The sequence below is a fragment of the Bos javanicus genome, chromosome 1 (assembly GCF_032452875.1).
Source record: "Bos javanicus breed banteng chromosome 1, ARS-OSU_banteng_1.0, whole genome shotgun sequence".
In the NCBI taxonomy this organism is placed as follows: Eukaryota; Metazoa; Chordata; class Mammalia; order Artiodactyla; family Bovidae; genus Bos; species Bos javanicus.
This window is the reverse complement of record NC_083868.1, coordinates 154,630,178-154,656,566: the sequence shown is the minus strand read 5'-3', so window position 1 is coordinate 154,656,566 and position 26,389 is coordinate 154,630,178. Positions and strand designations below refer to the sequence as shown.

Here is a 26,389-nt window from a genome sequence, read left to right as displayed (position 1 = left end):
TTCTGTTAGTGTGTAATCTCAGTGGAAAAATAATAAACTATCGATATCTGCATACCAACTGAAGGTAAGAGACAAGTTGGGATGTGAATCAAGTTTGCAGAGACTAGACTTTACCATCAACCTTGACCACAGTCACGTATGTTCTAGCGCTGTTCTATCAGCCTTCCTGGGATTCTGTTGTTTACAATCCTGTTTTCAGTGATTTATCGTTAACCCAAAGTATGTACTGCAATTGACATTCATAATCATTAAATTCCTAGAGTTCTCAGATGTTGTTTCTTTTTTTAAAATTTTTAATTGTAGGTTAATGACTTTACAGTATTGTGGTGGTTTTTGCCATCTATCGACATGAATCAGCCACAGTGCCCATGTGTCCCCCATCCTAAACACCCCCCCCACCATCTCCCTCCTCATCCCATCCCTCTGGGTTGTCCCAGAGCACCAGCTTTGGGTGCCCTGCTTCATGCATCAAATTGGACTGGTCATCTATTTCACATCTGGTAATATACATGTTTCAATGCTATTCTCTCAAATCATCCCACCCTCATCTTCTCCCACAGAGTCCAAAAGTCTGTTCTTTATATCTGTGTCTCTTTTGCTGTCTCACATATAAGGTCATCATTGCCATCTTTCTAAATTTCATATATATGTATTAATTTCCTGTATTGGTGTTTTTCTTTCTGACTTGCTGCTTCACTCTGTGTTGGAGAAGGAAATGGCAACCCACTCCAATATTCTTGCCTGGAGAATCCCATGGATGGAGGAGCCCAGTGGGCTACAGTCCACGGGGTTGCAAAGAGTTGGACACGACTGAGTGACTTCACTTTCACTTTCACACTGTATAATGGGCTCCAGTTTCATCCACCTCATTAGAGCTGATTCAAATGCGTTCCTTTCAATAGCTGAGTAGTATTCCATTGTGTATATGGACCACAGCTCCCTTATCCATTGGTCAGGCAGTGTTTCTTAACTTCATGTATATTGCAGTGAAACAAACAGATGACAAAAACTAATCATTAGTGTCACCCACTAAATACCCTGACTTCCCTGGTGGCTCAGATGGTAAAGCATCGGCCTGCAATGCAGGAGACCCAGGTTCGATCCCTGGCTTGGGAAGATCCTCTGGAGAAGGAAATGGCAACCGACTCCAGTACTCTTGCCTGGAAAATCCCATGGATGGAGAAGCGTTGTAGGCTACAGTCCACGGGGTCACAAAGGGTCGGACACGACTGATCGACTTCACTTTCACTAAATACCCTAGATTATGTTGTTCTTTCTAATCCTCATGACAACCCATTTTACAATAGAGAAAATGGAGACCCAGAATGGTTAAGTAACTTGCCAAAGATAAATTACTTTTGGTGACTGATGAGACCAAGATTTCAACATCCATCTGGCTGAGTCCAAATGCCATGCAACTTCATCTTGTGGACATCACAACTGGGAGGGTGGCCTCATGCATGTTTAGGACATATCGTAAGTCAGGAAGATTCCCAGGAGGAGGAACGGGCAGCCCACTCCAGTGTTCTTGCCTGGGGAAATACCATAGAGAGAGGAACCTGGCGGGCTACAGTCCATGGGGTCGAAAAGAGTCAGACACGATGATTGACTAAGCACAAACACACGCGCGCGCGCGTGCGTATTTGTTTTGAGTGGTTATCACTGGATGGGAGGTAGCCTACATCGCTCCCTCTGAAATGATTTTATCATCTTTCAGCAGCTGCGCCAGTCCACGCTGTGCCATTGGAAAGTCATCTTTCTCTGTGGCTCCAAATGAAACGAAGTGCAGACTGGCCAACTCACCAAGGAAATTTAACCGTAAGGAGAGGTAGAAGGACTTTCCTGGGGGTCTGGTGGTTAAGACTCCACGCTTCCAATGCAGGGGGTGCAGATTCAACCCCTGACCAGGAAAATAAGCTGCCACTTGGCCAATAAGTAAATATGCTTTAAAAAAAAAAAAAAAAAAACAAGGAGGCTTGGCTGGTGGAGTTGGATGGAATCATCCTATCCCATAGCAAGTCCTCTAATGTTCTTGTCCTCACATTGGTCTTGGGGAAATACCTTCAAATAGATTTTTTTTTACCCCAGAAATAAGTCTGATCTTGCCTTCTGAAAGAGCTTTTCTGGACAGATATCAGCATGATATATTAAGAAAACACACAAATGTGTTTCCCAGAAACACAGGGGGATATGAAATACAGCTTTATTTCAAATTCAGCAAACTTTATCCCAGAGATATCTCAGGTAACTGTTTCCTGGGCTCTCCAGAACCATCCATTCAATTGACAGCATCTAATTCATGCACTGCGTTGACACGAGCCAAGCCCATCCATCTGGCAAAGATGGGGGTGCAGAAGACAGGGAGATGCTCAAACTGGGTTGGTTAAGGCCTGGGGACCATGCATGTGACCTGTGACCAGAGGGGGGCAGCAGAGAGCCGCTGGAGCTGTAAGCTCGCCGGGGAGCTTTCAAGGGGGCAGGTGGTCCTGGTCACCGCAGAGACCTGGGCTGGAACTCCTGCCCAGGGTCAGTAACCCAGATGAAGAGCTGGTCCCCTTGAGGTCCCTGGCTGGGATTCACAAACAGGACCCTACATTTTCCACACTGTGGCCAGAGATCCTCACAAACCTGCCTCTGCTCATGTCCTTCTCCAGCTAAAAAGACACTTGAATCAACCTCCTCATCACTTAAAACAAGTTCCCAAGTTTAGCATGCATGTGACATGACTTGGCAGACACGGTAAAGCGCAGCTCACTGGGCCCTACTCTCAGAACCTCTGACGTGTTAGGTCTGGGGCGGAGTCCAGGAACTTGCATCTCTGACAAGGTCCCAGGTGGTGCTGGTGCTGCTGGTCTGGGCCGGTCCAGGCACCGCATCTGTGAGCCAGCACCTCAGAAGATGATGGACCCCCGTCAGCCCTCTTCATCCAAAGCCTCTTGCAAACCGCTCACTTGTACGGCATCCCCCACACTCTCACACACTGCTCCACCCATGAACATCCTCAGCTCCCCAGGGGAGCCGGGTTTGCCCAGCCTCCGGCTTTCACCTCTGCCTCTCTGCTGATGCACGCCCCCAGCATCTCTTCACCTGGCTGTGCTCGCTTGTCTGTAGATCCCTAGTGGACATCTGCTTCTGACAACCGCCCCCTGCTTCGTCTCCTGCATCAGTGTCGTAGACACCCATGCGTGTCTGCCGGGCAGCCTTGTGAGAGCGGGCTCACCCCTCCGCCCACCCAGCACGGGGAAGACCCCATCAGCCCTCTCCTCTGGACTCCAGCAGTAACCAGGCTGTAACTCTCTGTTTTCTTCTGTTCTCGATGACCGTTTCAGTCTTCCCTTTCTTCAGATCCTTAACCTCCACATTTCCTTGATCACACCCGGCAGATGGCCTTGCCCACTCCCTCACAGAGAAAATAGAAGCCAGAAAACAGGAACCTCACAACTTCCCACTGCCCAACCGACAAACCCACTGGCGTCTGCACCCGGCACATCCTCGACCTCCTGCTGCAACAGGGGAGTTGCCTGAATTTTCCAAGTCTGCCCCAGAGCCTCCATCTATGCAGGGGTTCCCCCCTCTTGCTTCCTCAGATACCGCCACTACCAATACACCTACCTCAAGGTTCTTCAACCTCCTCCCCTCCCCTGACCTCCTTCCTGTCATTTTTCAGAACTTGTTGACCTCTCTCGTCTGCAAACAACCCTCCCCCCGCCCAGCCTCCACCTCACTCTGAAATCATCTTCTTTCTATTTATTCCCGCACTTCTTAATATATCCAACTTCATGATTTCCTCATCCCCCATTCACTCCACAAGCTGTTTTCCCTTCGATTGTTCTAAGGGCACCAGGGACCTTTCTTTAGCTGAACCCACATAGAAGGCAATGGCACCCCACTCCAGGACTCTTGCCTAGAAAATCCCATGGACAGAGGAGCCTGGTGGGCTGCAGTCCATGGGGTCGCTAAGAGTCGGACATGACTGAGCGACTTCACTTTCACTCTTCACTTTCATGCATTGGAGAAGGAAATGGCAACTCACTCCAGTGTTCTTGCTTGGAGAATCCCAGGGACAGGGGAGCCTGGTAGGCTGCCTTCTATGGGGTCGCACAGAGTCAAACACGACTGAAGCGACTTAGCAGCACCAGCAGTAGGACATTAAAGATTTTCACAAGATTTCTCAATCTGTGAAAATGCTTCGTACGCTTTGCAATCTACAAAGGAGGGACAGAGGGAGGAAGGAAGGAAAGACAGGAAGGAAGCTGTTCAAGAGAAAATTTTAAATGCAAACAAAACAGATCAGGGTAAGTGGTTTTTCAAATTTCTTATCCACTGCATTCTCCTCACCTCTTTTCTCCAACCTCGAGGCATGGGTTGTGGTATGCACCTCCTTTTGCAGAAATGAAAGTATTTGCCTCTAACAAGATGGGTGTGTTTGCTAGCTTGTCTCTTTGATTCTCACAGCTCTACATAATCACTATTATTATCCCCATGCTAAAGAAACTGAGACTCCAAGAAATTAAACCTTTGACCTAAGAGCACAAAGTGAAAAAGTGGAATCCCACTCAAATTTGGGTGGTTGGACCCCAAATCCCTAGCCTTGCCATTAGTTGATACTGGCCTTCATATTTCCATTCACCCTTTTAATTCTCCTAAATACACAAATAACAAAAAATGATTTCTCCCACATTCATGCAGAAACTTCCAACTGAAAAACACAGATTTGATCCATCTTTCCCCCCAAAATATGCTTTTAATGTCTCTTCTTTTGGTTACTTCTTTAAAGTTAGTTGCTATTCATTTCAAATATATAATTGGAAAAAAACTCAAGATCTTGAATCAAAGAATGAATAGAACCTCTCTAAGAAGTATGTAGCACCCCTGAATAACCAAAGAATAGTTTGTATTTCTTGAATCAGCAGACATACTGGATCTTCTTGCCCTCCAGGTTTGTTGGGGAAACCTTTTAGAATTCCACTGCAGGACTGTGAGGACATCCATCCCCCAGGACTAATCACAAATATTTTGTAAAGATGAAGTTTCGTTATATCTCTGTTCTTTGTGTCTTGGCTTTTGTTGGTGCATTTTAATTAGGATCTGGTATCTGCAATAAACAGTAAACATAAAGAGCTTTGCAAAAACGTATTAGACTGTTTGTTTTCACACTCTAATGCATATTTGCACAATTTTACCATGAAAAAAGGAAAACATGCTAAGCTCTTGGGCTCTATCCCAAATGTCCTGGAATAGAATCTGGAAATTACTAAAAATGCAACCAAACCTCATCATATTCCAGCAATTAACCTAAGAAACAAGGGTCCATTCTCTGTGTGAAAAAAGCATTTTTGAGGGGAGAAGTCTGTTGAAGAGAAGCCTTCTCGATAACACACGTATCACATTCTCCAAACCGGTTTTGAAATTTGGACTATTTCCCTTTCATGCTAAAAGAGCTTAATAAACAAATTAAGTTGAGTAATGTTTTGTTTTTCTCTTTCAGAGTGTTAAGAAAGCTGCTTCTGCTAAACGAAGACAGGAAGGACTGCTAAGCATAAAGCAGGGGATAAAATAATCACATGTGGTCTCATTTTTAAAAGTAGCTGAGGATTAATAATTTAATTGCTAAATAGTTATAACTAGAATGAATTATTATTTAAACAGTAGAATCATGGCAAATGCTGATGACAACCGATAGTTTGGGGGGTTATATTTGAACATACCATAATCAAAAAGTAGCAAAAAGTTAAAAAATCTTCAAATGCGGCTCTTGCGTACAATTGTTATACGTAGGACACCTTGATGGTGTTCAAATACAATGCAAAAGTCATAAAAGTGTGAGCAATTCAGAGGCAATACCGTGATTTTCCTCATATATCTATCCCTTAATATGTTTCTAAATAAAACACAGGATTAAGTAATTTATTCTGTTGCATGATTTATTTATTCATTGAAACACGATAAACAATAGAAAAAAGGCATAGTCCCAGGCATCAATTTTAAGTACAAAAATCATCATATTGTATTAGAGGGAGGCATATAGAAAATGCCACTGTGAACTGTAAAGAAAGGAAAAATGTTCACTCATAGGTCCCGAGTCTAAGTTAGACTTGGTGTTCCTAAATCCCCTTTAGGGCAATGATATGGCTGAATTTAATTAGAAATCTGTTTTTGTAAGCTTAAAGTTGTGCAAAAGTTAAAGGTTGGATCATGCAAAAATAAAAATGACTCTGAGGATCTTAGGGAATTTGAACCGGTAAACTTAGATTTTATTTCCTGCCAGCTGTTTGCAGGAGGATTAAGATATGTACAGGAATTATTAGTTTTAGATAAAAGCCAGCATTTTATAAAGCAATTAATTTTTCATTAGTTTCACATAATTTTGGCAAAAAATAGTTTTGTTCCAATAAACCTATTACATTTCAAGAGGTTACTCTAAAATATAGCCATTAACTTTGCATTAATTTCACCAGATTTATAATAGGCTAAACTACAGGCAGGAAAGCAGTAATAGTTTTTTACAGAATATATTAGAATTAAAAGGAAAAAAATTAAAATGAAAAATATTTAAAAAACAGGTCATAAAACTTCTAAATTTCTAAGCATGGTTATGCATTTATTTAAGACATTTTCTTATACTGTTGCTTGGTTGGGAAGATCCCCTGGAGAAGGAAATGGCAACCACTCCGGTACCCTTGACTGGAAAATCCCGTGAACAGAGGAGACTGGTAGGGGTCCCAAAGAGTTGGACACGGCTGAGCAGTTGCTTAAACGTGTAAAATGAAATTATATAAAGTTCACCTTAAGTTTCTCCATGGGGTTATCTTGGAAATATCAGAAATAGTCATTTTTATTACAATAAATGTATGTTATAATACTATAGATAAAATATACCTTAAGAGTTAAGAAAAATACTCGTTAGCATTGATAAATCTATTCACAGAGCCATAAACTACCCTTCCCAATACTAGAACTACCTTTAATACATCCCAAAACCTTCCACTCAAATGGCACATTCAACCAGATTAAATTACAGGGGTTTCCCCCTCCAGCCTGCGTTCTTCAAACCCACCAGAATGACAAAGAAGTCTAGCTGAGTGAGGATAAGAGGCCTCAAAGTCCTGATAGAAAGATGTTTCTTAACAGTGTACCTCCAGTTAGGACTCAGTGGCCAGTGGACAACACACTCATCTTGAGCAACAACCTGCTCGAGACCAGGGCCCCTCTCTCCAGCTCGCTGCAGTATTCTACCACCACTCTCCAGTCCCATTCCTCTTCCCTAGTCCCAGTTTCTATACTGTGGACAGAAAGACCTTGTAAAAATGTAAGTCCTGGAGGCAACCAAGATGCCCATCAATAGATGAATGGATAAAGAAGCTGTGGTACACACACACACACACCACACACACACACACACCACACACACACACACACACACACACACACCACACACACACACACACACACACACACACACACACAATGGAATATTGCTACTGCTGCTAAGTCACTTCAGTCATGTCCGACTCTGTGTGACCCCGTAGACGGCAGCCCACCAGGCTCCCCCATCCCTGGGATTCTCCAGGCAAGAACACTGGAGTGGGTTGCCATTTCCTTCTCCAGTGCATGAAAGTGAAAAGTAAACTGAAGTTGCTCAGTCATGTCCAACTCTTAGCGACCCCATGGACTGCAGCCCACCAGGCTCCTCCGTCCGTGGGATTTTCCAGGCAAGAGTACTGCAGTGGGTTGCCATTGCCTTCTTCCAATGGAATATTACTCAGCCATAAATAAGAATGAAATCATGCCATTGATAGCAACATGGATGAACCTAGAGTTTGTCATGTTAAGTGAAATAAACCAGAAAGAGAAAGACAAATAGTACATGATGTTGCTTATATGTGGAGTCTAAAAAAACTGATACAAATGAACTTCTTTTCCAAGCAGAAACAGACTCACAGACAGAAAACAGACTTATGGCTACCAAAGGGGACAGGTGGGAATGGATAAATTAGAAGTTTGGGATAAACATATACACACAACTATATATAAAACAGATAAATAAGAAGGACATACTATATAGCACAAGGATCTATCAGTTCAGTTCAGTTCAGTCTTTGACTCCTGTCCAACTCTTTGCGACCCCATGAATCGCAGCACGCCAGGCCTCCCTGTCCATCACCAACTCCCGGAGTTCACTCAGACTCACGTCCATCAAGTCAGTGATGCCATCCACCATCTTATCCTCTGTCGTCCCCTTCTCCTCCTGCCCCCAATCCCTCCCAGCATCAGAGTCTTTTCCAGTGAGTCAACTCTTCGCATGAGGTGGCCAAAGTACTGGAGTTTCAGCTTTAGCATCAGTCCTTCCAAAGAAATCCCAGGGCTGATCTTCATAATGGACTGGTTGGATCTCCTTGCAATCCAAGGGACTCTCAAGAGTCTTCTCCAACATCACAGTTCAAAAGCATCAATTCTTCAGTGCTCAGCCTTCTTCACAATGCAACTCTCACATCCATACATGACCACTGGAAAAACCATAGCCTTGACTAGACTGGCCTTTGTTGGCAAAGTAATGTCTCTGCTTTTGAATATGCTATCTAGGTTGGTCATAACTTTCCTTCCAAGGAGTAAGTGTCTTTTAATTTCATGGCTGCAGTCACCATCTGCAGTGATTTGGGGGCCCAAAAAAATAAAAATAAAGTCTGACACGATTTCCACTGTTTCTCCATCTATTTCCCATGAAGTGACAGGACCAGATGCCGTGATCTTCATTTTCTGAATGTCGAGCTTTAAGCCAACATTTTCACTCTCATCTTTTACTTTCATCAAGAGGCTTTTTAGTTCCTCTTCACTTTCTGCCATAAGGGTGGTGTCATCTGCATATCTGAGGTTATTGATATTTCTCCCGGCAATCTTGATTACAGCTTCTGCTTCTTCCAGCCCAGCATTTCGCATGATGTACTCTTCATATAAGCTAAATAAGCAGGGTGACAATATACAGCCTTGACGAACCGCTTTTACTATTTGGAACCAGTCTGTTGTTCCATGTCCAGTTCTAAATGTTGCTTCCTGACCTGCATACAGATTTCTCAAAAGGACTGGTATTCCCATCTCTTTCAGAATTTTCCACAGTTTATTGTGATCCACACAGTCAAAGGCTTTGCCATAGTCAATAAAGTAGAAATAGATATTTTTCTGGAACTCTCTTGCTTTTTCCATGATCCAGCGGATGTTGGCAATTTGATCTCTGGTTCCTCTGCCTTTTCGAAAACCAGCTTGAACATCTGGAAGTTCGCAGTTCACGTATTGCTGAAGCCTGGCTTGGAGAATTCTGAGCATTACTTTACTAGAGTGTGAGATGAGTGCAATTGTGCGGTAGTTTGAGCATTCTTTGGCATTGTCTTTCTTTGGGATTGGAATGAAAACTAACCTTTTCCAGTCCTGTGGCCACTGCTGAGTTTTCCAAATTTGCTGGCATACTGAGTGCAGCACTTTCACAGCATCATCTTTCAGGATTTGAAATAGCTCCACTGGAATTCCATCACCTCCACTAGCTTTGTTCGTAGTGATGCTTTCTAAGGCCCACGTGACTTCACATTCCAGGATGTCTGGCTCTAGGTCAGTGATCACATCATCGTGATTATCTGGGTCATGAAGATTGTTTTTGTACAGTTCTTCTGTGTATTCTTGCCACCTTTTCTTAATATCTTCTGCTTCTGTTAAGTCCATACCATTTCTGTCCTTTATCAAGCCCATCTTTGCATGAAATGTTCCCTTGGTATCTCTAATTTTCTTGAAGAGATCCCTAGTCTTTCCCATTCTGTTGTTTCCCTCTATTTCTTTGCATTGATCCCTGAGGAAGGCTTTCTTATCTCTTCTTGCTATTCTTTGGAACTCTGCATTCAGATGCTCATATCTTTCCTTTTCTCCTTTGCTTTTTGCTTCTCTTCTTTTCACAGCTATTTGTAAGGCCTCCCCAGACAGCCATTTTGCTTTTTTGCATTTCTTTTCCATGGGGATGGTCTTGATCCCTGTCTCCTGTACAATGTCACGAACCTCAGTCCATAGTTCCTCAGGCACTCTATCTATCAGATCTAGGCCCTTAAATCTACTTCTCACTTCCACTGTATAATCATAAGGGATTTGATTTAGGTCATAACTGAATGGTCTAGTGGTTTCCCCATTTTTTTCAATTTAAGTCTGAATTTGGCAATAGGAGTTCATGATTTGAGCCACAGTCAGCTCCTGGTCTTGTTTTTGTTGACTGTATAGAGCTTCTTCATCTTTGGCTGCAAAGAATATAATCAATCTGATTTTGGTGTTGATGATCTGGTGATGTCCATGTGTAGAATCTTCTCTTGTGTTGTTGGAAGAGGGTGTCTGCTATGACCAGTGCGTTTTCTTGGCCAAACTCGATTAGTCTTTGCCCTGCTTCATTCCGTATTCCAAGGCCAAATTTGCCTGTTACTCCAGGTGTTTCTTGACTTCCTACTTTTGCATTCCAGTCCCCTATAATGAAAACGACATCTTTTTTGGGTGTTAGTTCTAAAAGGTCTTGTGGGTCTCATAGAACCATTCAACTTCAGCTTATTCAGCGTTACTGGTCAGGGCATAGACTTGGATTACTGTGATATTGAATGGTTTGCCCTGGAAATGAACAGAGATCATTCTGTTGTTTTTGAGATTGCATCCAAGTACCGCATTTCGGACTCTTGTTGACCATGATGGCTACTCCATTTCTTCTGAGGGATTCCTGCCCGAAGTAGTAGATCTAATGGTCATCTGAGTTAAATTCACCCATTCCAGTCCATTTGAGTTTGCTGATTCCTAGAACATTGACATTTACTCTTGCCATCTCCTGTTTGACCACTTCCAATTTGCCTTGATTCATGGACCTGACATTCCAGGTTCCTATGCAATATTGCTCCTTACAGCATCGGACCTTGCTTCTATCACCAGTCACATCCACAGCTGGGTATTGTTTTTGCTTTGGCGCCATCCCTTCATTCTTTCTGGAGTTATTTCTCCACTGATCTCCTGTAGCATATTGGGCACCTACTGACCTGGGGAGTTCCTCTTTCAGTATCCTATCATTTTGCCTTTTCATCCTGTTCATGGGGTTCTCAAGGCAAGACTACTGAAGTGGTTTGCCATTCCCTGTGGCTGCACGAGTGCAGGAGGGCCTAGAGGAGCTATCCCACATTGAAAGTCAGGAAGGGCGGCAGTAAGGAGATACCCCTGGTCCAAGGTAAGGAGCAGCAGCTGCACTTTGCTGAAGCAGCCATGAAGAGATACCCCACGCCCAAGTAAGACGGTAAGTGTTGCAAGAGGGAATCAGAAGGCAGACACACTGAAACCATACTCACAGGAAACTAGTCAATCTAATCACACTAGGACCACAGCCTTGTCTAACTCAATGAAACTAAGCCATGCCCGTGGGGCAACCCAAGACGGGCGGGTCATGGTGGAGAGGTCTGACAGGGAACTATACTCAGTACCTTATAATAACCTATAATGGAAAAGAATATGAAAAAGAATATGTACACACACAGACACACACATGTATAACCGAATCACTTTGCTGGGCACCTGAAATACGGCAAACAAACTATACTGCAATAAAAATTAAAAATAAGAATTGAAAACAAAGTAAGGCAGACCGTGTCATTCCTAAACTGAAAGCCCCATCTGTGAGCAGACTCTCGCTCCTACAGAGCCCATGACCCCGCCTCTCTCCTCTGAGTACCACTCTCCTTGCCGGTCAGTGCAGCCCCGTCCTCCGAGCCTCCTTCAGAGTCTCCGCCCCCACTTCCATCCCTGGGCATGCACAAGCACCAGATAAATGCTGGGTTCCTATGTTACCACCAGTTTGCATCTAAGACATCTATCTCCACTCGTTCTCGAGTCTTTCTATCCAGTTTTCACATTTGGTGCCTTGGGTACCCAGTACACTCCTTCACACAGGATCCTGACAGCCTCTCAAATACCACCTTTTTACACACCCAGCCCAGTTCAGTGTAGGCCCAGCATCTTCTTCACGTACCTGTGAATCTCCTGTATTTGCAACTGTGCATGCTGCGTCTGACTCTGCAACTCCATGGACTGTGGCCCACCGGGCTCCCCTGTCCGTAGAATTCTCCAGGCAAGAAGACTGGAGTAGGTTGCCATTTCCTCCTCCAGGGGGTCTTCCCAGCCCAGGGACTGAACCACATCTCCTGCACTGACAGGCGGATTTTTTACCACCGAGCCACCTGCGTTCGGTGGTAGAATTCTTTGAAAGTGCTCCTCAAATGGGAGGTACCTCTGACTAGGTTTTACCAGCACCATGAGGGTCCAGGGAACGACCTCACGATCTGGCACTGATCTATTCTCTAATGATTCCTTGTGTGCTCATATTGTCGGCCCACAAACCAGGCAGTCCATTAGGTCTTTGAGGTAAGTGATACACTTACTTAGTAAGATTACATTCAGACCACGTTAGCGGAGAGCTGAGGACATTGCAGACACCATACCCACGTGGGTTCAGGTCAGGGCACGAGTGGGCTTCATGGAGAGCTGGTTCTCAGGCAGACAAGAAGGTGGGACTGAGGGAAACAAGCGAGGAGGGGTGCAGACCATTCCGTCATTCACTCAGTTGCCATATACACAGCAGTTTCTATATCCTGATAGCTACACTAGATGACACAGAGGAAGAAATGAACAAAACACAGTTACTTACTTTTCATCTCTTTCCAAGTGCTTGACTCTCCCTCAGCACATGGTACATTCACAAGACACACACATACACACACACACACAAACAGAAATACACACAGACACACACAGATACACAGACACACGCACACAGACAGAGACACACACAGACACACACACATAGACAGAAATACACACAGACACAGACACACAGACACACACATACACACACACACACACACAGAAATACACACAGACACACAGACAGAAATACACACAGACACACACACGCACACAGAGACACACACAGACACACACTCACACAGACACGAACACAGACACACACACACACACACACACAGACAGAAATACACACAGACACACACACACACAGAAATACACACAGACACACACACAGACACACAGACAGAAATACACACAGACACACACACACAGACACACACACAGACACACAGACACACACACAGACACACACAGACAGAGACACACACAGACACACACTCACACAGACACACACACAGACACGAACACAGACACACACACACACACACAGAATTATTTTGGCTTCTTCATATCTTTAAGATAATTTTAATAATACTTGTGGATGACCATATACATAAAAAATATAAGAGGCAAAATGAAAACTAGTAATATAATTCAATTAAGGGCCAGCTTTCTGGATAAAGGTACAAAAATATTAATTTCCTATATAAAATAATAATCAGGTATAAACTATTCTCTTTTGTAACACCAATGAAAAGTATAGAATAGCTAACAATGAACATTTAATCCAATGCATCTGGTGGTGACAGTAATGTCCATGTTGGAGATAACAACATTCCATGGGAACCTGAAATGTTAGATCCATGAATTGAGGTCAACTGAACATAGTTAAGCAGGAGAAGGCAAGAGTGGACGTTGAAATTTTAGGAATCAGTGACCTAAAGTGGGCCAGAATGGGTGAATTTAATTCAGATAATCATTATACCTGCTATCGTGGGCAAGAATCCCTTGGAAGAAATAGGGTAGCTGTCATAGTCAACAAGAGTCTGAAATGAAGTATTTTTATGCAGTCTCAAAAATGAAAGAATAATCTCAGTTCGTTTCCAAGGCAAACCATTCAACATCACGGCAATCCAAGTCTATGCCCCAAATACAAATGTCACAGAAACTGAAGTCCAACAGTTCTATAAAGACCTACAAGACCTTCTAGAACTAACATCTAAAAAGATGTCCTTTTCATCACAGGGACTGGAATGCAAAAGTAGGAAGTCGAGAGATACCTGGAGTAACAGGCAAGGTTGGCCTTGGAGTACAAAACAAAGCAGGGCAAAGGCTAACAGAGTTTTGCCAAGAACATGCTGGTCATAGGAAGCACTGTCTTCCAACAACACAAGAGGTGATTCTACACATGGACGTCACCAGCTGGTCAACATCGAAATCAGATCGATTATGTTTTTTGCACCCAAAGATGGCTCTGTACAGTCAGCACAAACAAGGCTGGGAGCGGACTGTGGCTCGGATCATGAGCAACTCATTTTCAAAACCATTCAGGTATGAAAATCAAATCTTTATGATGACACAACGGAGGTGACAAATATATTCAAGGGATTAGACTTGGGAGGCAGAGTGCCTGAACAACTATGGATGGAGGTTTCGTAACATTGTACAGGAGGCAATGACCAAAACAATCCCCAAGAAACAGAAATGCAACAAGACAAAATGGTTGTCCGAGGAGGCCTTACAAGTAGTTGAGAAAAGAAGAGAAGTGAAAGGCAAAGGAGAAAGGGAAAGCTATGTGCAGCTGAGGCAATGCCAGAGAATGCTCAAACTACCCACAGCTGCACTCATCTCACACTCAAGTAATGCTCAAAATTCTCCAAGCCAGGCTTCAGCAATACGTGAACCGTGAACTTCCAGATGTTCAAGCTGGTTTTAGAAAAGGCAGAGGAACCAGAGATCAACTTGACAACATCTGTTGAATTACTGAAAAAGCAGGAGAGTTCCAGAAAAAACATATATTTCTGCTTTATTGATTATGTCAAAGCTTTTGACTATTTGGATTACCACAAACTCCAGAAAATTCTTCAAGAGATAGAAATACCAGACCGCCTGATCTGCCTCTTGAGAAATCTGTATGCAGGTCAGGAAGCAACAGCTAGAACTGGACATGGAACAACAGACTGGTTCCAAATAGGAAAAGAAGTATGTCGAGGTGGTATATTGTCACCGTGCTTATTTAGCTTATATGCAGAGTACATCATGAGAAACGCTGGGCTGGAGGAAGCACAAGCTGGAATAAAGGTGCCGGGAGAAATCTCAATAACCTCAGATATGCAGATGACACCACCCTATGGCAGAAAGTGAAGAAGAACTAAAGAGCCTCTTGATGAAAGTTAAAAAGAAGAATGAAAAAGCTGGCTTAAAAATCAACATTGAAAAAACTAAAATCATGGCATCTGGTCCCATCACTTTTTTGGCAAATAGATGGGGAAACAGTGGAAACAGTGTCAGACTTTATTTTGGGGGGCTCCAAAATCACTGCAGATGATGACTGCAGCCATGAAATTAAAAGTTGCCTACTCCTTAGAAGAAAAGTTGTGACCAACCTAGATAGCATATTGAAAAGCAGTGACATTACTTTGCCAACAAAGGTCTGTCTAGTCAAGGCTATGGTTTTTCCAGTAGTCACATATGGATGTGAGAGTTAGACTATAACAAAAGCTGAGCACTGAAGAATTGATACTTTTGAACTGTGGCATTGGAGAAAACTCTTAAGAGTCCCTTGGACTGCAAGGAGATCCAACCAGTCAATCCTAAAGGAAATCAGTCCTGAATATTCATTGGAAGGACTGATGAAGCTGAAACGCCAATACTTTGGCCACCTGATGTGAAGAACTGACTCATTGGAAAAGACCCTGATGCTGGGAAAGGTTGAAGGCGGTAGGAGAAGGGGACGACAGAAGATGAGATGGTTGGATGGTATCACTGACTCAATAGACATGAGTTTGAGTCAACTCCAGGAGCTGGTGATGGACAGCGTAGCCTGGTGTGCTGCAGTCCATGGAGTCACAAAGAGTCTGATGTGACAAAGCAAGTGACCTGAACTGAACTGAATGCAGAGCGCCAGAGAATAGCAAGCGTGTACGTGCATGCTCTATCGCTTTAGTCGTGTCCGACTCTTGGCGACCCCATGGACTGTAGCCTGCCAGGCTCCTCTGCCCATGGGATTTTCCAGGCAAGAATACTGGAGTGGTTGCCATGGCGTCCTCCAGGGGATCTTCCCGACTCAGGGATCCAACCCATGTCTTTTATGTCTCCTGCATTACAGGCTGATTCTTTACTGTTGAGCCACCAGGGAAGGCCCCAGAGAATACAAAGTAGAGATAAGAAAGCCTTCCTCAGTGATCAGTGCAAAGAAATAGAGGAAAACAACAGAATAGGAAAGACCAGAGATCTCTTCAACAAAATTGAAGACACCAAGAGAACATTTCATTGAAAAGATGGGCACAATAAAGGACATAAACACCAAGGATCTAACAACAGTAGAAGAGATTAAGAAGAGATGGCGAGAAAACACAGAAGAACTGTACAAAAAAAGATCTTAATGATCGGGATAACCATGATGGTGTGATCACTCATCTAGAGCCAGGCATCCTGGAGTGTGAAGTCAAGCCGGCCTTAGGAAGCATCACTACTGACAAAGCTAGTGGAGGTGATGGAATTCCACCTGATCTATTTCAAATCCTAAAAGATGATGCTGTTAAAGTGCTGCACTCAATATGTCAGCAAATTTGGAAAACTTAGCAGTGGCCACAGGACTGGAAAAGGTCAGTATTCATTCCAATCCCAAAGAAAGGCAACGCCAAAGAATGTTCACACTACCATACAACTGTGTTCTTTTCACATGCTAGTTAGGTAATGCTCAAAATCCTTCAAGGTAGGCTTTAACAGTACATGAACCAAGAACTTCCAGATGTTCAAGCTGGATTTAGAAAAGGCAGAGGAACCAGAGATCAAATTGCCAGCTTCCACTGGATCATAGAAAAATCAAGAAAATTCCAGAAAAACATCTACTTCTGCTTCACTTTTTATGCTAAAGCCTTTGACTGTGTGGACTGCAACACACTGTGGAAAATTCTGAAAGAGACGGGACAGCAGACCACCTTACCTGTCTCCTGAGAAATCCACATGCAAGTCCAGAAGCAACAGTTACAAGACATGGAACAACGGGCTGGTTCAAAATTGGGAAAGGAGTACATCAAGGGTATATACTGTCCCCCATTTATTTAACTTACATATAGAGTACATCATGCAAAATGCTGGGCTGGGTGACTCACAAGCTGGAATCAAGCTTTCTGGGAGAAATATCAACAATCTCAGATATGCAGATGATGCTATTCTGATGGCAGAAAGTGAAGAGGAACTAAAGAGCCTCCTGTGAGGATGAAAGAGGAGAGTGAAAAAGCTGGCTTAAAACTGAACATTCAAAAAAACTAAGATCATGGGATGCATCTCTTCATGGCAAATAGATGGGGAAACAATGGAAACAGTGGCGGATTTTATTTTCTTGGGCTCCAAATTCACTATGCATAGTGAATTAAAAGATGCTTGCTCCTTGGAGAAAAGCTATGACCAACCTAGACAGCATAATAAAAAGTAGAGATATCACTTTGTCAACGAAGATCCGTCTAGTCAAAGCTACGGTTTTTCCAGTCATGTACAGATGTGAGAGTTGGACCATAAAGAAGGCTGAGTGCAAAAGAATCGATGCTTTTGAACTGTGGTGTTGGAGAAGACTCTTGAGAGTCCCTGGACAGCAAGCATATCAAGTCATTCCATCCTAAATGAAATCAACCCTGAATATTCATTGGAAGGACTGATGCTGAAGCTGAAGCTCTAATACTGGCCACCTGATGCGAAGAACTGACTCATTGGAAAAGACTCTGATGCTGGGAAAGATAGAGGTCAGTAGGAGAAGGGGCTGACAGAGGATGAGATGGCTGGATGGCATCACCAACTTAATGGACATGAGTTTGAGCAGATTCCAGGAGACAGTGAAAGACAGGGGAGCTTGGCCTGCTGTGGTCTATGTGGCCACAAAGAGTGGGACATGACTTGGCAACTCAACAACAACAACAATAATGAAGTTAATAAGTAATGTATGTGGGGACTTCCCTGGTGGTCGAGTGGCTGAGACTCGGCACTCCCAGTGCAGAGGGCCTGTGTTCAGTCCCTGGTTGGGGAACTAGATTCCGCATGCCGAAACTAAGACCTGGCACAGCCAAATAAACAAATAAATAAATTTTTAAAATTTAGAAAAGAAATGTGTGTCAAGGAAACTCTAAATTTTTGAGTAATGTAAAGGAAGTCTCATGTAATTTTAATGGAATATGTTTCTATCAAGAAACTCATTACATGAGGTATCACTTGATTCCCCAAATGATTTAGAAATATTACAGTTCCAATCAAACTCCTCTAAAATTTTTGGAATAAGCATAGTGATGTTCTTGTGAAAGGATAAATGAGGAAGAAGGGAAAAAAATGAAAAGAATAATTGTGTTAGCTGTCTATTGCTGTGTAAAAATATTAGCCCAAAGTTTAGCAGCTTAAAACAACAAACTCTTTACTATTTTAGCTCCTGTGAATCAGCAATCCAAAGTAGTCTAGCTGGATGCCTCTGGTTCAAATTCTCTCCCAAAGTTGAAGTCAAGGTCTCAGCCGGGACTGTCATTTCCTCCAATGGCTCCACTCAGCTAGGATCCTCCTCCCGCTTACGTATGTGGTTGTTGGTAGGATTTGGCTCTCCTAAGCTACAACCAACCTAGACAGCATATTAAAAAGCAGAGACGTTACTTTGCTGACAAAGGTCCATCTAGTCAAGGCTATGGTTTTTCCAGTGGTCATATATGGATGTGAGAGTTGGACTATAAAGAAAGCTGAGTGCCAAAAAATTGATGCTTTTGAACTGTGGTGTTGGAGAAGACTCTTGAGAGTCCCTTGGACTGCAAGGAGATCCAACCAGTCCATCCTAAAGGAGATCAGTCCTGGGTGTTCATTGGAAGGACTGATGCTGAAGCTGAAACTCCAATACTTTGGCCACCTGATGCAAAGAACTAACTCATTTGAAAAGACCCTGGTGCTGGGAAAGATTGAGGGCAGGAGGAGAAGGGGATGACAGAGGATGAGATGGTTGGATGGCATCATCCACTCAATGGACATGAGTCTGAGCAAGCTCCAGGAGTTGGTGATGGACAGGGAGGCCTGGCTTGCTGCAGTCCATGGGGTCACAAAGAGTCAGACACGAGTGAGGGACTTAACTAAAGTGATGCTGTACTGGACTGAACACCTCGGTTCCTCACTTGTCGTTGTCAGGAGACCTCACTCAGGTTCTTGCCACGTGGCCATCTCCATAGGGCAGCTCATAATGAGGCAGCTGGCTTCTCTCAGAGCAAGTGAGTAAACAAGAAAATACCCAAGATGGAAGGCACAGTCTTCGTGTAAGCAGAAGTGAAGTGCCATTGCCTATCACATTTTATTCACTGGGGAGCCAATAAATTCCACACTCAAGGGAAGGAGCATAACCAAGGGCATGAATACTAGGAAGCAAGACCACAGCAATCCGTCTTGGAGACTGCCTGCCCGGGAGTCTAGGGGAACTTGTACTATCAGCGTGAGAACATGCCATGAAACCGTAAGAACTGAAACAGCACGTTACTGATGGCAGAGTAGATGATTCAATGGTGCAAAAGAGAATCCTCCAAACAAACGCAAGTATTTGTCAGCATTTAGTACATTAAAATAGTGATCTTTACACAGATAGAATGGACGTGTTGAACATGGGGGAAGACGGGCGGGTGGACAAGCTAGGAGAGCGACGCTGACAGTGTGTAAAATAGACGGCTCGTGAGGACTTGCTGTACAACACAGGAGCCCAGCTCACTGCTCTCTGATGATGCAGGGCTGAGATGGGGAGGAGAGGGAGCGGGTACAGCTGACTAAAGCTGTTATACAGCAGAGACCAACACAACATTGTAAAGCAATTATACGTCAGTTTAAAGAAAATACTCATCTTGAAATCAATGGGAAAAGGAAGTATGATTTAATCAAATTGTGCTGAGAAAGCTGGTTATCCATTGGGAAAAAAAAATTATACTGGAGTAGTTCCAGGTATTTGAATAGCTACATATATTATTTTGAGGAGGAACAAAAATGGATGCTCAGTTCTATCAGTTACACTTTTTTCTTAAGCTGGGTGGCATATATGGGTATTTACTATATAATAGCAAGGCCTTTAGCTTATTACACAGCAGGCACTGTTATAGGCACTACACTGTTACAAGTACTAATGTAAACCTCAGATTTATCTTACAAAGAAAATTCTGTTGCTACATAACAAATTACTCCCAAACTTAGCAGTCTTCAACAACTAACATCTCTTATCTCATACAGATTCTGGGAGCCAGAAATCCAGGAGCAGTCTAGCTCAGTCCTCCTCAGGGGCTCTCATGATGTTATACCAACGGGTCCCTGGGGCTGGGGTCATCTGAAGGCTCCATGGGGCTGGAGGGTCACTTCCGTTTCTACCCTTGTACCTGCTGACTTAAGGCCTTCATTGCTTTCCCCACTGGTTGCTGGTCGAGGGCTTAAGCTCCCCATCATGTGGATATCTTCATGGAGTTGACGGAGTAAATCCATGGCAAGACAGCTCACTTTCCTCCAAGCAAAATAAATGAGAAAGGAAGAGAGAGAGAGAGAGAAGCCTCAATGTCATTTACAACCTAATGTCAGAAGACACATTCCATCATTTATACAACATCGACCCATTAGAAATGGTCCTCAAGTTCATCCTGTACTCCAGGGGAATGAAATTAGACCCACACCTTTAGAAAGGAAGAATGTCAAAGAATTTGTAGACTTATTCTAAACATCCATGAAGTCAGGCTCAGAAGCTGATTGACCACACATATAGCCTCTCATATTATTTTTCATGTCAGTGTCTATGTGAAATATGTCATAATAATTTAAAGGTTAAATATAGAACTTAAAACCATTAAATGTTTTTCAATGGGAAGTGTTCAATGTTTTCAAAGGGAAGCGTTTTTCAATGCTAGGATGGGTAAGAGCTTTCAAGCATGACACTCAAACTAGAAGCCAAAAAATAAATTACTTAAAAAGCTGAAAGGTATAAACACTCAATATTCTGCAATAACGTATATGAGAAAAGACTCAAAAAGAATGGATAGACATGTATCTATGGATAAATTAAATCAAGTGGGCTTTAGGAAGAATTACTACTAACAAAGCTAGTGGATGTGTTAGAATTCCAGCTGAGCTATTTAAAATCCTAAAAGATGATGCTGTTGAAGTACTATACTCGATATGCCAGCAAATTTGGAAAACTCAACAGTGGCCACAGGACTGGAAAAGGGCAGTTTTCATTTCAATCTCAAAGAAAAGTATTTCCAAAGAATGTTCAAACTACTGTACAATTGCACTCATTTCACATGCTAGCAAGGTTATGTTCAAAATCCTAAAATCTAGGCTTTAGCAGCACATGACGGAGAAGGCAATGGCACCCCACTCCAGCACTCTTGCCTGGAAAATCCCATGGATGGAGGAGCCTGGTGGGCTGCAGTCCATGCGGTCGCTAAGAGTCGGACATGACTGAGCGACTTCACTTTCACTTTTCACTTTCATGCATTGGAGAAGGAAATGGCAACCCACTCCAGTGTTCTTGCCTGGAGAATCCCAGGGGCGGGGCAGCCTCCTGGGCTGCCGTCTAGGGACACGACTGAAGCGATTTAGCAGCAGCAGCAGCACATGAACCAGGAACTTCCAGATGTTCAAGCTGGATACAAAAAGGCAGAGAAACCAGAGATCAAATTGCCAACACTCACTGGATCATGGAGGAAGCAAGGGAGTTCCCAAAAAACATCTACTTCAGGTTCATTGACTACACTAAACTTTTTGACTGTGTGTATCACAACAAACTATGGGAAATTCTTAAAGAGAATACCAGACCACCTTACTTGTCTCCTGAGAAACCTGTAAGCAGGTCAAGAAGCAACAGTTAGAACCTTACATGGAACAATGGACTGGTTCAAAGGATTACCACAAGCTGTATATTGTCACCCTGCTTATTTAACTTATATGCAGAGCACATCATGTGAAATGCCCAGCTGGATGAATCACAAGCTGGAATCAAGATTGCCGGGAGACATACCAACAACCTCAGATATGCAGATGATACCATTCTAATGGCAGAAAGTGAAGAGGAATTAAAGAGCCTCCTGATGACAGTGAAAGAGGAGAGTGAAAAAGCTGTCTTGAAACTCAACATTCAAAAACCTAGGAACATGGCCTCTGGTCCCATTACTTCATGGCAAATAGATGGGGAAAAAGTGGAAGTGGTGACAGATTTTATTTTCTTGGGCTCCAAAATCACCATGGATGGTGACTGCAGCCATGAAATTAAAAGATGCTTGCTCCTTGGAGGAAAATTATAACCAACCTAGACAGCACATTACAAAGCAGAGACATCACTTTTCTAGCAAAGGTTAGTATAGTCAAAGCTATGGCTTTTCCAGCAGTCACGTATGGATGTGAGAGTAGGAACATAAAGAAGGCTGAGTGCTGAAGAACTGATGCTTCTGAAATGTGGGGCTGGAGAAGACTCTTGAGAGTCCCTTGGACTGCAAGGAGATCCAACCAGTCCATCCTAAAGGAAATCAACCCTGAATATTCATTGGAAGGACTGATGCTGAAGCTGAAACCCTAATACTTTGCCACCTGATGTTAAGAGCTAACTCATTGGGAAAAACCCTGATGCTGGGAAAGATTGAAGGCCAAAGGAAAAGGGAGTGGCAGAGGATGAGATGGTTAGATAGCATCACTGACCCAGTAGACATGAATCTGAGCACACGTGGGGAGATCGTGGACAACAAGGAGCCTGGCGTGCTGCAGTCTGTGTGCTGTGTGCTCAGGAGCTTGTCGTGTCCAGCTCTGTATGACCCCATGGACTGTGGCCTGCCCAGCTCCTCTGTCCATAGGCTTTCCCAAGCAAGAATACTGAGTGGTTGTCATTTCCTACTCTAGGGGATCTTCCCAACCCAGGAATCGAACCTGGGTCTCTTGTGTTTCCACACTGGCAGTTGGATTCTTTACCGATGGGGTCATCAAGAGTCACTTAGTGACTGATCAACAACAAATGGGTAAATCATACGCTGTACATCTGAAACTAGCACAGCACTGCAAGTCAACTGTAGTCTTATATAAAATAAATTCTGAAAAATTATATAAATGAAAGGTATAACTACAGTTTTTAAACCTACATTTCAAAAATCATCATTAGCCAAAGTTAAAAGTAAAATGGAAAATTTAGAAAAAAAAATATTTGCAAGAGATATGACAGATGAAGAGTTTCTTTCCTTAGTATCAAAGGATGGTTTAAAATCACTAAGAAAAAGAAAGCTAGATTCATTTAACATAAATAGGCAATTAAAAAAACAGAAAATGCCAAAAACATGTGAAGAAAATTTTCAGCTTATTTGATCTTTAGTAATCTAAGAACAGCAATTAAAAATGAAATCTGTATGTTCTTTCAAGTTAGCAAAGATTGGAGGAACAATGGTATTTTCAAGTTTGGAGAAAAAGAGTGTTTCATATGTCCACAAGTATAAAAATGGATACATATTCTGCAAGGAAGTTTTCACTATGCAGCAGAAACTTTAAATTTAGAGTTGTTTACCTTTCACATAACAACTCTGTTCTAGCAATTCATCTTAAGAGCTAATTGGACAAAACTGTGTATATGTACAGATGCTCATCACAGCATTTTTTACTATAGTGAAAAAAACTGACACAGCTTAAACGTCCAAAAACCAAAGGTTTTGTTAAATAAATGATGGTACAGAGGTGACTGATGGAAGACAATGCCATTAATGTTTTAGCAGTATATTTACTGACATGGAGAAAATTTATGAGGTTAAATGAATAATATATTTTAAATGGCATATATGACATGGTACAATTTTTGAAAGAAAGCATTTTCAATGGTATGTGCACAAAGCATATATTAACAGTGTTAAATGAGCAAAATGTTAATAGTGTTATCGTTAAATGACAAATTTTTGGTGATTTTTATTTTCATATGTTTGCTGCTGCTAAGTCGCTTCAGTCGTGTTCGACTCTGTGCGACCCCATAGACGGCAGCCCACCAGGCTCCCCCGTCCCTGGGATTCTCCAGGCAAGAACACTGGAGTGGGTTGCCATTTCCTTCTCCAATGCATGAAAGTGAAAAGTGAAGCTGGTCAGTCTTGTCCGACTCTTAGCGACCCCATGGACTGCAGCCCACCAGGCTCCTCCATCCATGGGATTTCCCAGGCAGGAGTTCTGGAGTGGGTGCCATCGCCTTCTCCGTTTCATATGTTTACTCCTGTTTAAACTACATGGGTAAAAAAGAATACAATAAAATGGATTAAAAAACGCACTATGTGAAATAAGCCCAAACCATAAATCCGCAGTTATTTCCTCAGTGAGCCCTTGGTCCTTGTCCTTTCTCCCTCACTGAGTGCATCAGTGGTAGAAGAGGATGGAACCTGTTAGCACCAATTAACAGCCATTAATCCCTCCCCTTTAGCGCAGCCTTTGCAACTGGCCTAGTATAGAAATGAGGCTGAAATCCTCTGCCCAGCCCAGGATCTCTGTGTACTTTACTGAGTCACTAGTGTTTCTGCTTTTAAGCTTGAACTTCAGGCAGCATTTCCCAAAGGATTCACATGAAAAGCAAGTGATCCAAAGCATACATGAATATGAGCCTGTCTCCACACCTCAAAAGCTTTTATCACAGTGGTTCACCGTATCTCAAAACTACATCTATGTCATTAGCCTCTGCCATTGTAGAGACGGTTGAAAGTTTGATTTTGAAGCGAAAAATTCTTAGACTTCATAACAAGTCTCTGATAGTTAACCACGCATATTGAAAGGTAGCCAGGGCCAAAGAGGCTATCCATTTGTTGCTCTTATGTTCTAATGAATGTGTTTTTAGTTAACTTAGCCAAGTTCTGGCCAACTTTCTATTAAGAAAAACAAAATCCAGAAAACAAGTAACTACTTTTTGATGAACAAAGAGAAACATATATTCCCCTAAATATTTTAAAAGATCAAAAATGACTATAAAAGTTGCATACTAATAATAAAACATATTTCAAAAGGCAATGGCCAACATAAAGTATTTTTCGCATTTTTAAGAAAAACAACATTCCTATTTTAAAGCAAGGAAGAATTTGCAATAAATTGGGCTAACTTTAAAGGTGAAGACATTCTGGAATGTTCCCTGTTGGCCTAGTGGATAGGACTTTCGCTGCCTTGACCTGACTTCCATTCCCAGTCAGGGAACCGAGATCCTGCAGACCATATCGAGCAGCAAACACACACACACACACACACACACACACACACAGAATTCTAAACTTTATTTGGTAAGAAAGAATAAGTGAACTTCATCTTCATTTCTTCCTTGACTAATAAAATCTTAAAAGCTTTTTTGTTCCTATAAGGCAGCACATACCAGATCAAGCCAATATACACTTACAAAGACATTCTGAAATTATGAGATTAGTTTATTCATTTGGGAAAATTTGTATGAATGACTCCCAAGTATTTTCCCACCTCATCATTGATTACTTTTGGAAGAGAACTATTGACTGAACTGAAGAAAAGGTTTTATCCTTTTAGAGCTATCAATTCCCACTGAGAACCAACTCCCCGATGGTATTAAATAAATAATAAGAATAAAGTTCTGACATGCAAAGTCTGATTCAGCTCTGAGTTTAATGAGCTTTAAGGCCATGTTAAGTGCTTTGAAATCAGAGGGAAGGAAAGGTAATATACTGTATCATCCATCTGAAACGTAACAGCAGTCTATCTGCTGCTGCTGCTAAGTCGATTCAGTCGTGTCCGACTCTGTGCAACCCCATAGACGGCAGCCCACCAGGCTCCCCCGTCCCTGGGATTCTCCAGGCAAGAACACTGGAGTGGGTTGCCATTTCCTTCTCCAATGCAGGAGAGTGAAAAGTGAAAGTGAAGTCGCTCAGTTGTGTCCGACTCCCAGCGACCCCATGGACTGCAGTCTACCAGGCTCCTCCGTCCATGGGATTTTCCAGGCAAGAGTACTGGAGTAGGGTAGCAGTCTATCAGAGATTAATATTTTAATCATTTTACTTCAATATTTTCACTTTGATTTTTTTTTTGTATTGTCTATCTGTATTTTATGGAAACAACCAGGGTTTAATATAATACAGGAATAAACAAAAATTTGAAGGGACTCAGAAATATTTAGGGGGTTGTCTGGTCCTTTGCATCACTGATGCTTAATAAACGCTTACTGTATTACACTGAATAGTACTGAGCGGGAACTTAAGGGAGGCAACCGTCACGGAGGAGAAACACCCTCTGTATGTGCTGGCTGTGCGCCCAGTCTGGGCTCAGTCTTCTCATCTAAAAAACAAGACAGTCTGCAGCTGCCCATATTCTGTGGGCACACGAAATCCAAGTTGAGAAAGACCTGTAACTTAAAACATCTAGTTACCATGGCTTGTGCTACAGCACAAGGGTACTTCCTTAAAAATCCAAACCTAAGAACCCTCCGCTTTTGAGAAATCCACAGTTCATACATTGAGGAAACCAAACC

General features: G+C 42.7%; 1 non-coding gene and 1 pseudogene across 1 annotated transcript; both read left to right on the top strand.

Annotated features, from left to right (window-relative positions):
* The first annotated feature begins 1,044 nt into the window (after positions 1-1,044).
* Positions 1,045-1,116, top strand: TRNAC-GCA (transfer RNA cysteine (anticodon GCA)). The gene has a single exon. It is a non-coding gene; the product is annotated as a tRNA-Cys (tRNA).
* A 1,283-nt stretch (positions 1,117-2,399) lies between these two features.
* Positions 2,400-26,389, top strand: part of LOC133253019 (myocardin-related transcription factor B-like) — a 47,500-nt pseudogene continuing 23,510 nt past the window's right edge.